At 41.8% G+C, this 10,150-nt stretch overlaps 1 protein-coding gene across 1 annotated transcript in view; it reads right to left on the bottom strand.

Annotated features, from left to right (window-relative positions):
• Window positions 1-118: 118 nt before the first annotated feature.
• The window catches only part of LOC108514248 (uncharacterized), a 180,662-nt gene continuing 170,630 nt past the window's right edge, over window positions 119-10,150 (bottom strand). Inside the window, exon 4 of the transcript XR_001881172.1 lies at window positions 119-184. The gene's annotated coding sequence lies outside the window, so the exon portion shown is untranslated. The remainder of the gene's footprint in view (window positions 185-10,150) is intronic.

Raw genomic sequence — 10,150 nt, 5'->3', positions numbered from 1 at the left:
TACACAAAGTACCTGTAGTTTAAGCAAGCCTATTTCTCTGCTTCAAAGAAGTCTAGAGGTTAAAGTTGGCTAACATCAAGGACCCAGGCTGCTTCTACCTTGTTTCATCATATGTGTCTTCCATATCCATGGTTACTTCATAATCCAAGATGGCAGCTCCAGCTTTAACCACCACATCTACATCCTGGAAAACAGAAGGTAAGGGGAGAAAGAAAGTTCAAAAGACTTAAAACAGCTGTCTCTCAAGGAAGAGTCCTATAAGCCAACAAACACTATAGTGGTTGCCGGAACTTGGTCACCTGGCCACACCTAGCTACATGGGAAGCTGGGAGATACAGTCCTTATCTGGGAAGCCAAGTTCTATTACTATGGGAAAAAATAGCAGAAATCGGGGGATAAATACAGTTTCTGATATAGTCTATCCCTTTTGCTACAAAAAATATCCAAGTGTATCCTTTCCCCACACATAGCACACTCAGTCCTAATGCAAAGAAGACTACCCCAAGGGCCCAGTAGTTATATCTGGGGAGACATACAGGCCTCTCCTTCAAGTCTGAATGTGGCTCTTTGTCATCTAGCTACTTAAAAACTAAAGAATAAGCAATCCGTCCTCTCACGTACCTGATGTGCAATGGTGAAACAAATACAAACGTTAGGAAAAGGGGATGCAAAGCATCAGCAAGAGCCAGTTCTCTGGCCACTATCAGATTCTGCTGGGAAGTATTGCAAAGACTCTCTGTCTGCCTTGGAGGTATCATCCCTTGGTTGCCCTGGGTCCACTGTCTGGGAGGAACTCCCCAGTTCATTGTCTCTCATACCCTCTGGCTTTGCCCTCCTGGCCCTCCATGACCACATCCAAGCCCCATTTGGCAGAGCTGCAGATCTTTTGTTGCCTGCTTCCTGCTGATGCAGATTTGGGAACCAGAGATTGCTTTCATAGGTTTTTCAGTCTAGGCTAATGGGTTTTTTTTTGATAATTCAGTCCTCTCAAAAACTTAGATGGATTTCTAGTCAGTTCCATGTGCAATGAATTAATCCCAGCCCAAGTTATTTTCTAGACATGATGGTAAGTATGAAACTCTGGTTTTTACTTGCTGGCTTCTGAACTCTCTCCACCCCACTCCCTAAAGTTAACGAGGGATACCTGAAAACAATAGACTGGGGTGGGAGGATGAGCCCATTAGTGTCCTCTCCAGTTTTATATGGCACCCAGCATCAATCTTATCTCCTGCTGAGGCTGTAGCTTTGAAGCCACTTATGGTAACTTCAGCTGGGCGTAATGAAGCATTTGGCTTTTTATGTCATGCAGAGCTCCAGACTTGGACTGAAGTCTGTAGGTGAGGACCCCTGGCTGGGCAAGGCTATCTCTCCCAGCACTGCTGGCAGACAGGTTAGCTCGTGCCTGCATGCATGTTACTCAGGTCTCTGCTGAAAGCAAGGAGAAATAGCCAACACACAACAACCTTCTGAAATTTTTCTAAGAATTCCCTATCATTGCAGCCATGGTGGGTACCTGGCCGGCCTTGCGTGCACAGCAAGAGACAGGGTGACCAAATGTGCCTGGGATGAGCCAGCAGCTTCTGTCACAGATGGATCCCAGGGGAGGATGGGGTCAAGTGCATCCTCAGACTCCCAGGTGTGCCAGATTGCTTGACATGCCATATTTCACCAGTCATCAGAGCAACCCCCTGAGATTGTTGGCACCATTTGTCTGATGAAGAAATTGAATCTCAGTGGGCCGAAGTCACTGAAACGGGGTCATACAATTTTAGAAGTGGGAATTTGTTGTGTAGAAAGAAGTATATTTGGTCTTTGTCCCAGGTTCCTGGTACAGAGCTCCTTAACCCCTTGGAATTTTCCTGAGTGATAGGAGTGTCTTTTGATATTCATAACAAACCCCTTCCAATGACACCTGTGTTTACCCTAATGAGGTAACCTAGGGTGGGGCCCCTAGTTAGCTTCAGAATAGGGATGCTTACCAGAAGAACAGTGACCAGAGGATTGGAACTTTCAGCCCCACCCACCAACCTCCAAGACAGTTGGGGAGGGAGTGGGAGTCTAGAGGTGACACTCTTCAAAACTTTTTTTTTTTTTTTTTTTTTTTTTTTTTGAGACAGAGTCTCGCTCTGTCGCTCAGGCTGGAGTGCAGTGGCGTGATCTGGGCTCACTGCAAGCTCCATCTCCCGGGTTCACGCCATTCTCCTGCCTCAGCCTCCTGAGTAGCTGGGACTACAGGTGCCCACCACCACACCCGGCTAATTTTTTGTATTTTTAGTAGAGACAGGTTTCACCGTGTGAGCCAGGATGGTCTCCATCTCCTGACCTCGTGATCTGTCCACCTTGGCCTCCCAAAGTGCTGGGATTACAGGCATGAGCCACTGCACCCAGAACACTCTTCAAAAACTCTTGAACAACAAGATATGATGAGCTTCTGGGTAGCGAATGGATCTCTGTGCAGGGAGGGTGGTGTACCTTAACTCCACAAAGAGTCAACGCTTCTACACTCAGGACCCTTCTGGACCTTACCCTATGCACCTCTTCATCTATACCCTTTGTAATATTCTTTAAAATAAACCAGGAAATGTAAGTTGTTTCCCTGAGTTCTGAGAGCTGCTCTAGCAAGTAGGGTCATGGAAACTCCCACTTTATAGCCTGTTGATCAGAAGTACAGGAGGCTCAGACACAATTGGTGTATGAAGCAGGGGCAGTCTTGCGAGACTGGGCCCTTAATTTGTGGGATTGAAGCCATCCTCACGGAGTTAACAGGAATTCTGGAGAGAATTCCTATTATAATAAGCATTAATCAGACTGCATTTGACCCACTTCCTTGTAACTGAAAGGCATTAGATACTGATCATGTGTATCCCCATTGTTCCTATACGTATCATTTTTGACGCTAAACTCCTAAAGCTTTTGTTTAAGTATTGCTTAAGTGTCTTTCACCTCCTGAATCCCAGCAAAACACCTGATGCCAACCAGTTTGGAGACCCACAAGGGAATGGAATCGGCACGAGAATACCATTTCTTCATTTCCCTGTCCCATAATTTCAACCTGCACTCTTTGACCAATTAACAATCTCCACACTCTGGCCCACCACAAAACCCTTAAAAATCCTAGTCCCAAACTCCTTGGAGAGATGGATGTGAGGTTTCCTCTTTTCTATTTGTTTGCCAGCCCTACAATGAAATCTCTCTGCTGCAACCTGGTATGTCGGCATATTGACACCACCACGCACAGCAGGCAGTGGACCTATTATGGTTACAGGATCTGATGCTAACAACAGGCAGATAGTGTCAGAATTGAACTGAATTGTAGGACACCCACAGTTGGTGTCAGAGAATTGATCATAGTAGGAAAAAACCCACACATCTGATGTCAGAAGTGTAGTCACAGTCTTTTCTCAGAGACTTGAACCCAAACCTGTTTGTCTTCAGCATCTGTGATTTGTAACTGCATGTTTATTCACTGTCATTAAGCATGCACATTGTCTAAAGATACAGTGCTACAGGCTCCTGGGAAAAGCAGCAGTCTCCTTTTCTCCTTCTCACTTCCAGTTCCCCGAAGGTAACTACTTATCAATAGATCCTCTAGAAATTTATCTCTGCATCTCTAAACAACATGTGTATCTTGCTGCTACTTGAGTTTTCAGTTTCAGGCATTACCTTTGGACTTCCTATTATAGATGACAAGAATTTAGCATCCTTTCTCCCCTCTACTTCTCTATCAACCCTACCACACATGTGAACACTCTCCACCACCCATCCTTCCAGTATAAGTAAAAAGTAATTTTGATTCAATCAATATTCATGTGCTTGCAATATTATGATCATATACCTGCTGCATAGTATATTATAAACAATCTTTTGTCATTTTTGGAATTAATAATTTTATTGTTCACAGCCACTCTTATTGGTCTGTGTATTATTGGCCAACTGCACATTCTTCAGTTTGCAGAATCTTGCAAAAAAACTAGTAGGAGTGAACATTCAATATACGGCAGGAACTATTCTAAGCACTTCAACTGTGTACATTTTTTTCACCTTTTATTTTATTTAGTTTTTAGAGACAGTGTCTCGCTCTGTCACTCAGGCCGGAAGGCAGTGGTGTGATCATGGCTCACTGCAGCCTTGACTTCTCAGGCTGAAGCCATTCTCCCACCTCACCCTCTCAAGTAGCTGGCACTACAGGTGCACGCCATTTAACCTGTTTAATTTTTTTATTCTTTGTAGAGACGTAGAGTCTTGCCGTGTTGCCCTGGCTGGTTTTGAATGCCTGGCCTCAAGTGTTCCTCCCACCTCAACCTCCCTAAGTGCTGGGATTACTGGTGTGAGCACCTGCACCCAGCCCACTTCAACTATTTTTATTAATTTCATCCTTATTCATGTCCTATGAAACAGGTGCTTTTATTCCCACTCTACATATGAGAAACAAAGAGACTTAAGTAATCTCCTCAAAGTTATACGACTAGTAAATGCAGAGCTGGGATTCAAACTGTGATACTTCACTGCTTCCATTTTTGTACACAGCCCTGAATTTTGGGGGATTCAACCATTTTGGTGACCACAGGGAACTCTCTAGAATGGACATGCTATTTTTTCTGCCAGGCATACATTCCCCTAATTTTTTTTTTTTTTTTTTTTTTTTTTTTTTGGAGGACTTCCACATTACCTCTACTGTTGCCCCATGTGGCTTAGGAGGTAGGGTTTTTACTCTGTGTACCATCTTTGGGCTTAGCATCCACTTTGTCATCTTCCTAGTCAGCCTTTTTTGTGTGATGCTAGGAAAGGGCACTAATCCCATCAAGGGGGCCCCACCCTCATGACCTCATCTAACCCTCAATTACCTCCCAAAGGCCCCATCTCCAAATACTGTCACATAGTGGGTTCGGGCTTTAACATATGAAGTTGGTGGAAACACAATCCAGTTCATAGCACTCGCCAATGGCTGCCGGGGTTTGGGTCATGGAGCCCACGGGAGGATTTTCAGCAAGGAGGAGGTCAGCAAGGAGGAGGTTATCCACAGGGGGCCCCAACACCAACACCAGGCAACATTGAGCAGGGGATAGCGCTGGTGAGGCATATCCCTGGGTAAAAGGGCACTTTTGGTACAGATTTGAAAAGCTATTTCTACCTTGAGTAGTTTCCAAATAAAATGGAAAAACCTGGATAAATAATGCCTGGCACCATTAGCATCTGGCGTGAGCTGACAACTGAACGAACCAGAGAGTCCCAGCATGTGAGTGCACAAGAGGCCCTGACAGCCATCCCCAGAGTTCCCAAATGCTGCTCCGTGGCATTTTCAAAGGTCTCTGGAGAAATGAGAACCAGAAGAATGATGAGATAAGTTTTTATAAAACTAAGGGTTTTTTCCCATTTAAGGGAATAAAATTTATGTTGTGTTTTCTCATTTTTATATCTTTTTATTTGGTACTAAAGTTTTCTTATAATGAAATTATAGTTATTGTAGATGCTAAGCATTTTTTCTTTAATAATTTTATTTGGCCATAGTAAAAAATGATCACCCCTGGAAGTTGCTGTTATCACTGGCATCTCAACATCTGGAAACCCCTGAATGAGTCCAGCTTTTTAATTTAACAGAACAGAAGTGAGGCCTCTGGCAGGGAAGTGTCTTGCCCAAGGTCACAAAGCTGGTTAGCAAATACGGGCATTGGACCTGAGAACTTGATGCCCATGCTCCCTCCTGCCCTCCTCCTCTTCTCAGGGGCACTGCACTGGTATAATATGAGGAACGCCGTGTTCCTCATATGATTGGTGAGATTTCTGATGACCCATAAAACACGTAAGGAGAATAAAAGTCTCGTGTTGACGTCAGCGACCAAGGGAGCCCATCACCTGCAGTCCTGAGGCTATACCTGTTAAGGAGTCCTGCTCTGCTCTCCTAACGCCTGCATTCACTATTGGGTACTGCTGTGTTCCCTCCCTTTGCCAGCTAGAAAATCTTTGATTTGTTTTCAACTGCTTTTGTGGGATGGACAAGGCAATCCTCATGCAATGAAGGAAAAATAACGTTGGCTTGAAGACTGCCCACTCTGAACGTCTTCCTATATTGTTATTGTGGAAAAACCCCACATAGAGATGAGCTCTCAGGAACATCACAAAATCTCCCGTGTTCTCGAAAAACCATGATTAATTAAGCTACTTCAGAAAATACTGATAGACTGACAGACCCCTAACTAGCCTGACACAAGCAGATGCCACTATATTGATCTGGGGGGCTTGGGGATCAGGATCTTATTTGTATTTTTCCTGATTCCTCAGGATCTTATTTGTATTTTTCCTGATTCCTCAGAATGAGGGACAGGGGTTTTATGTTCTTAGCTGGAGGATTGCAGCAGGGAAAGGCATTTCCTATGGACTCATGTATTTTTGCCAAGTAAATGTCATAGTAAATAATATTACACAGAAAAAAGAAAATTAGATTTTCTCATACCTAACTCAAGCTGGAAATTTATTTTTCTCCAATTTATTGCCTTCAGACCAATAAGTCAGAATTTTGAGAAACAATATGCGTATATGTATATGAACACGAATATATATGTATGTGTGGATGTATATGAATGTGTATATGAATATGAATGCACATATGAATATATGTATATAAATATGTGCATGTATATGTGTATACACACACACACACACACACACACATTTCAATCTCCAGGAGAAACTTGGACGGCTCCAGGGATCACCATGGAGATCACCAGGGATCTCCAGGAGAAACTTCACAGGCTTCAGGGATCACCAGAGAACTGAATGTGTTTAATTAGGGCAGCATTACAAAGTGGTTATGACTGATGAGCTGGAGAGACTGAAGTCACTAAGAAAGCAGCAGGATTTAACCCCACTTGTGGGAACCAGCCTCCATGAGGACTCCCAGTGATTCTTCGTTTTTTTTGTTTGTTTGTTTGTTTTTTTTGAGACGGAGCCTCGCTCTGTCGCCCAGGCTGGAGTGCAGTGGCACGATCTCGGCTCACTGCAAGCTCTGCCTCCTGGGTTCACGCCATTCTCCTGCCTCAGCCTCCTGAGTAGCTGGAACTACAGGCGCCCGCCACCACACCCGGCTAAATTTTTTTTGTATTTTTAGTAGAGACGGGGTTTCACCGTGTTAGCCAGGATGGTCTCAATCTCCTGACCTTGTGATCCACCCGCCTCAGCCTCCCAAAATCCCCCAGTGATTCTTTGTTGGTTTCATGCCCTATGTAATCACTAGGACATGGATGAGATGAGAGCATGTAACATACGATACAAGGTCATGAAAGGCACTGTACCTTTCATGTACTACCTTGCTCTCTTGGATCACTCATTCTGGAGGAAGCCAGCTTCCCTATCATGAGAACACTCAGACAGCTGGAAAGGGCCACCTGGCAAGGAACAAGGAACAAAGGCCACGTGCTACCAGCCAGCAAAAATTGGGCACCAGTCCTGGAATCAGATCCTCCAGCCCCATCACGCTTTCAGATGACTGCAGCCCAGCCAGCAACTCAACTCGTCTCATGAGCGATCCCATCTGTATATAATTAATATATATGTATTAACTGAGACATATTTCACATGCCATAGAACACATCCAAAGTACGTAGTTCAATGGTTGTTAGTATATTCACAAAGTTGTGCAGACATTACCACAATCTAATTTTGGAGCATTTTTATCACTACAAAAACAAACCCTCTACCCATCACCTGATACTCCCCATTCTCACTCTCCTCCCCAGCTCTAGGAAAACAGTAATTATTTGGTTTCTATAGATTTGCTTATTCTCGCCATTTCACATTAATGGAATCATTTACTATGTGGCCTTTTGTGTCTGGTTTCCGTCACTTAATATGACATTTTCATGTTTACCCATATGGTAGCATGTATCAGGGTTTCCTTCCCTTTTATGGCCAGATAACATTCTAGTAGATACAACACATTTTGTTTATCCATCATTCACTAGTTATAGGACATTTGGGTTGCTTCCAATTTTTGGCTTTTATGAATAATGCTGCTAATGAAGATTTGTGTACAAGTTTTGGTACATAAATATTATTTCATTTCTCTTGGGTATATCCCTAGGAGTGGAATTGCTGGGTCATATGGTAACTCTATGTGTTATCTTTTGAGGAATTGCAAGTCTGTTTTCCAAAGCGGCTGCACTATTTTACATTTCTAGCAGTATTGTATGAGGCTTTCAAATTCTCAGTTTCCTCACCAGTAGTGTATGAGGCTTTCAAATTCTCTGCTTCCTGAATTCTGCTAATTCACCAACACTAATTATTATTATCTTTTTTATTATAGCCATCCTTGTGGGTGTGAAGCAGTATCTTGTGGTTTTGATTTTCATTTTCCTGATGGTTACTGATGTTGAGCATCTTTCAGTATGCTTGTTGATCATTTGTATAACTACTCTGGAGAAATTTTTATTTATATCCTTTGTCCACTTTTTAATGAGATTACTTGTGCTTTTGTTATTGACTCATAAAATTTCTTTATATATTATAGATACAAGTGCCATATCAAATATATGATTTACAAACATTCTCACATTCTATGTGTTGTCTTTTTCTTCATGGTATTCTATGAGCACAAAAATTTATAATTTTAATGTAATCCTGTATATATATACATATTTTTTTCTTTTGTTGCTTGTGCTTTTGGTATCATATCTAAGAAAATATTGCCTAGCTCCAGGTCATGAAGAATATACTCCTATTTTCCTTGAAGAGTTATATAGTTTTACCTTTTACATTTATGTCTTTGATCCATTTTGAGTCTTTTTTTTTTGGTATATGGTGGGAGGTAATTGTCTGATCTCATTCTTCTGCATGTGGATATCTGGTTGTTCCAGCACCATTTGTTGAAAAGACTTTTCTTTCCCCATTGGATGGTCTTGGCGTCCTTATCAATAATTTGGGTTTGTTTCACATAGGTTTATTTCTAGACTCTCATTTCTATCCCATTGATCTATACAGCTATCCTTATGCCACCACTGCACTGTCTTGATTACTGGTGTTTCGTCGTAAGCTTTGAAATAAAGAAGTGTGTGTCCTACAACTTTGTTCTTCTTTTTGAAAGCCACAAATTCCTAGTTTGTAAGTTTATCGAAGAATCGCCTTTATTCAATCTTCAATTGTAAAAGACAGTTTTGCTGGACGTAAGATTCTTCATTCACAGGTTTGAATTTTTTGTTTTTCCCATCACTTTGAATACAGCCTTCTGGCTTCTTACTTTTGATGGGGAATCAGCATATTGAGGATTAAGTCAATTAATTTTATTTGAGTTCCTTTGCCTATGATGAGTCGTTTTTCTCTTGTGGCTTTCAAGATTGTCTCTTTATTGCTGGCTTTCAATGTTTTAATTATGATATATCTGAGTGTGGCTCTGTTTTAACCCTACTTAGAATTAATTGTATTCCTTGGATGTATAGATTAATTCTTTTTAAGGAATTTGGGGTGTTTTCAACCATTATTTCTTCAGACACGTTTTCCGTTCCTTTCTTTCTTTCCTTTCCTTCTGGCACATCCAGTATGCATATGTTGGTGTGCTTAACGGTGTCCCACATTGCTCTGAGGTTCTGTTTATTTTTTATTTTTGTTTCTCCAATTCATAATCTCTATTGATCTATCTTCGGGTTTGCTTATACCTTCTTCTGCCAGCTCAGATCTATTTTTGAGCCTCTCTAGTAAATTTTTCATTTCAATTATCATACTTTGCAACTCCAGAATTTTTATTTCATTCAGTTTTATAACTTCAATCTCTTTATATTTTCTATTTGGTGAGGTATTACCATCATACCCTCCTTTAGTTCTTTGGCCATGGTCTCCTTTAGTTCTTTGAACATGTTTATAATAATTGCTTTGAAGTCTTTGCTATGCCCAATGTCTGCATACCTCATAGGCTATTTCTATTGCTTGTTTGCTTAGGTCACACTTTCCTGTTTCTTTGTGTGTTTTTTTTTTTTTTTTTTTTTTTTTTTTTAGACAGAGTCTTGCTCTGTCACCCAGGCTGGGGTACCTTGGCATGATCTCAGCTCATTTCAGCCTCTGCCTCCTGGGTTCAAGCAATTCTCCTGCCTCAGCCCCCTGAGGAGCTAGGATTACAGGCATGCACCACCATGCCCAGCTCATTCTTTTTTTTTTTTTTTTTTTT

Source organism: Rhinopithecus bieti, unplaced genomic scaffold (genome assembly GCF_001698545.2).
Source record: "Rhinopithecus bieti isolate Rb0 unplaced genomic scaffold, ASM169854v2 scaffold_32012, whole genome shotgun sequence".
NCBI classification, from domain to species: domain Eukaryota; kingdom Metazoa; phylum Chordata; class Mammalia; order Primates; family Cercopithecidae; genus Rhinopithecus; species Rhinopithecus bieti.
The sequence above is the reverse complement of the archived record's forward strand: the minus strand, read 5'-3'. Positions and strand labels throughout refer to the sequence as shown.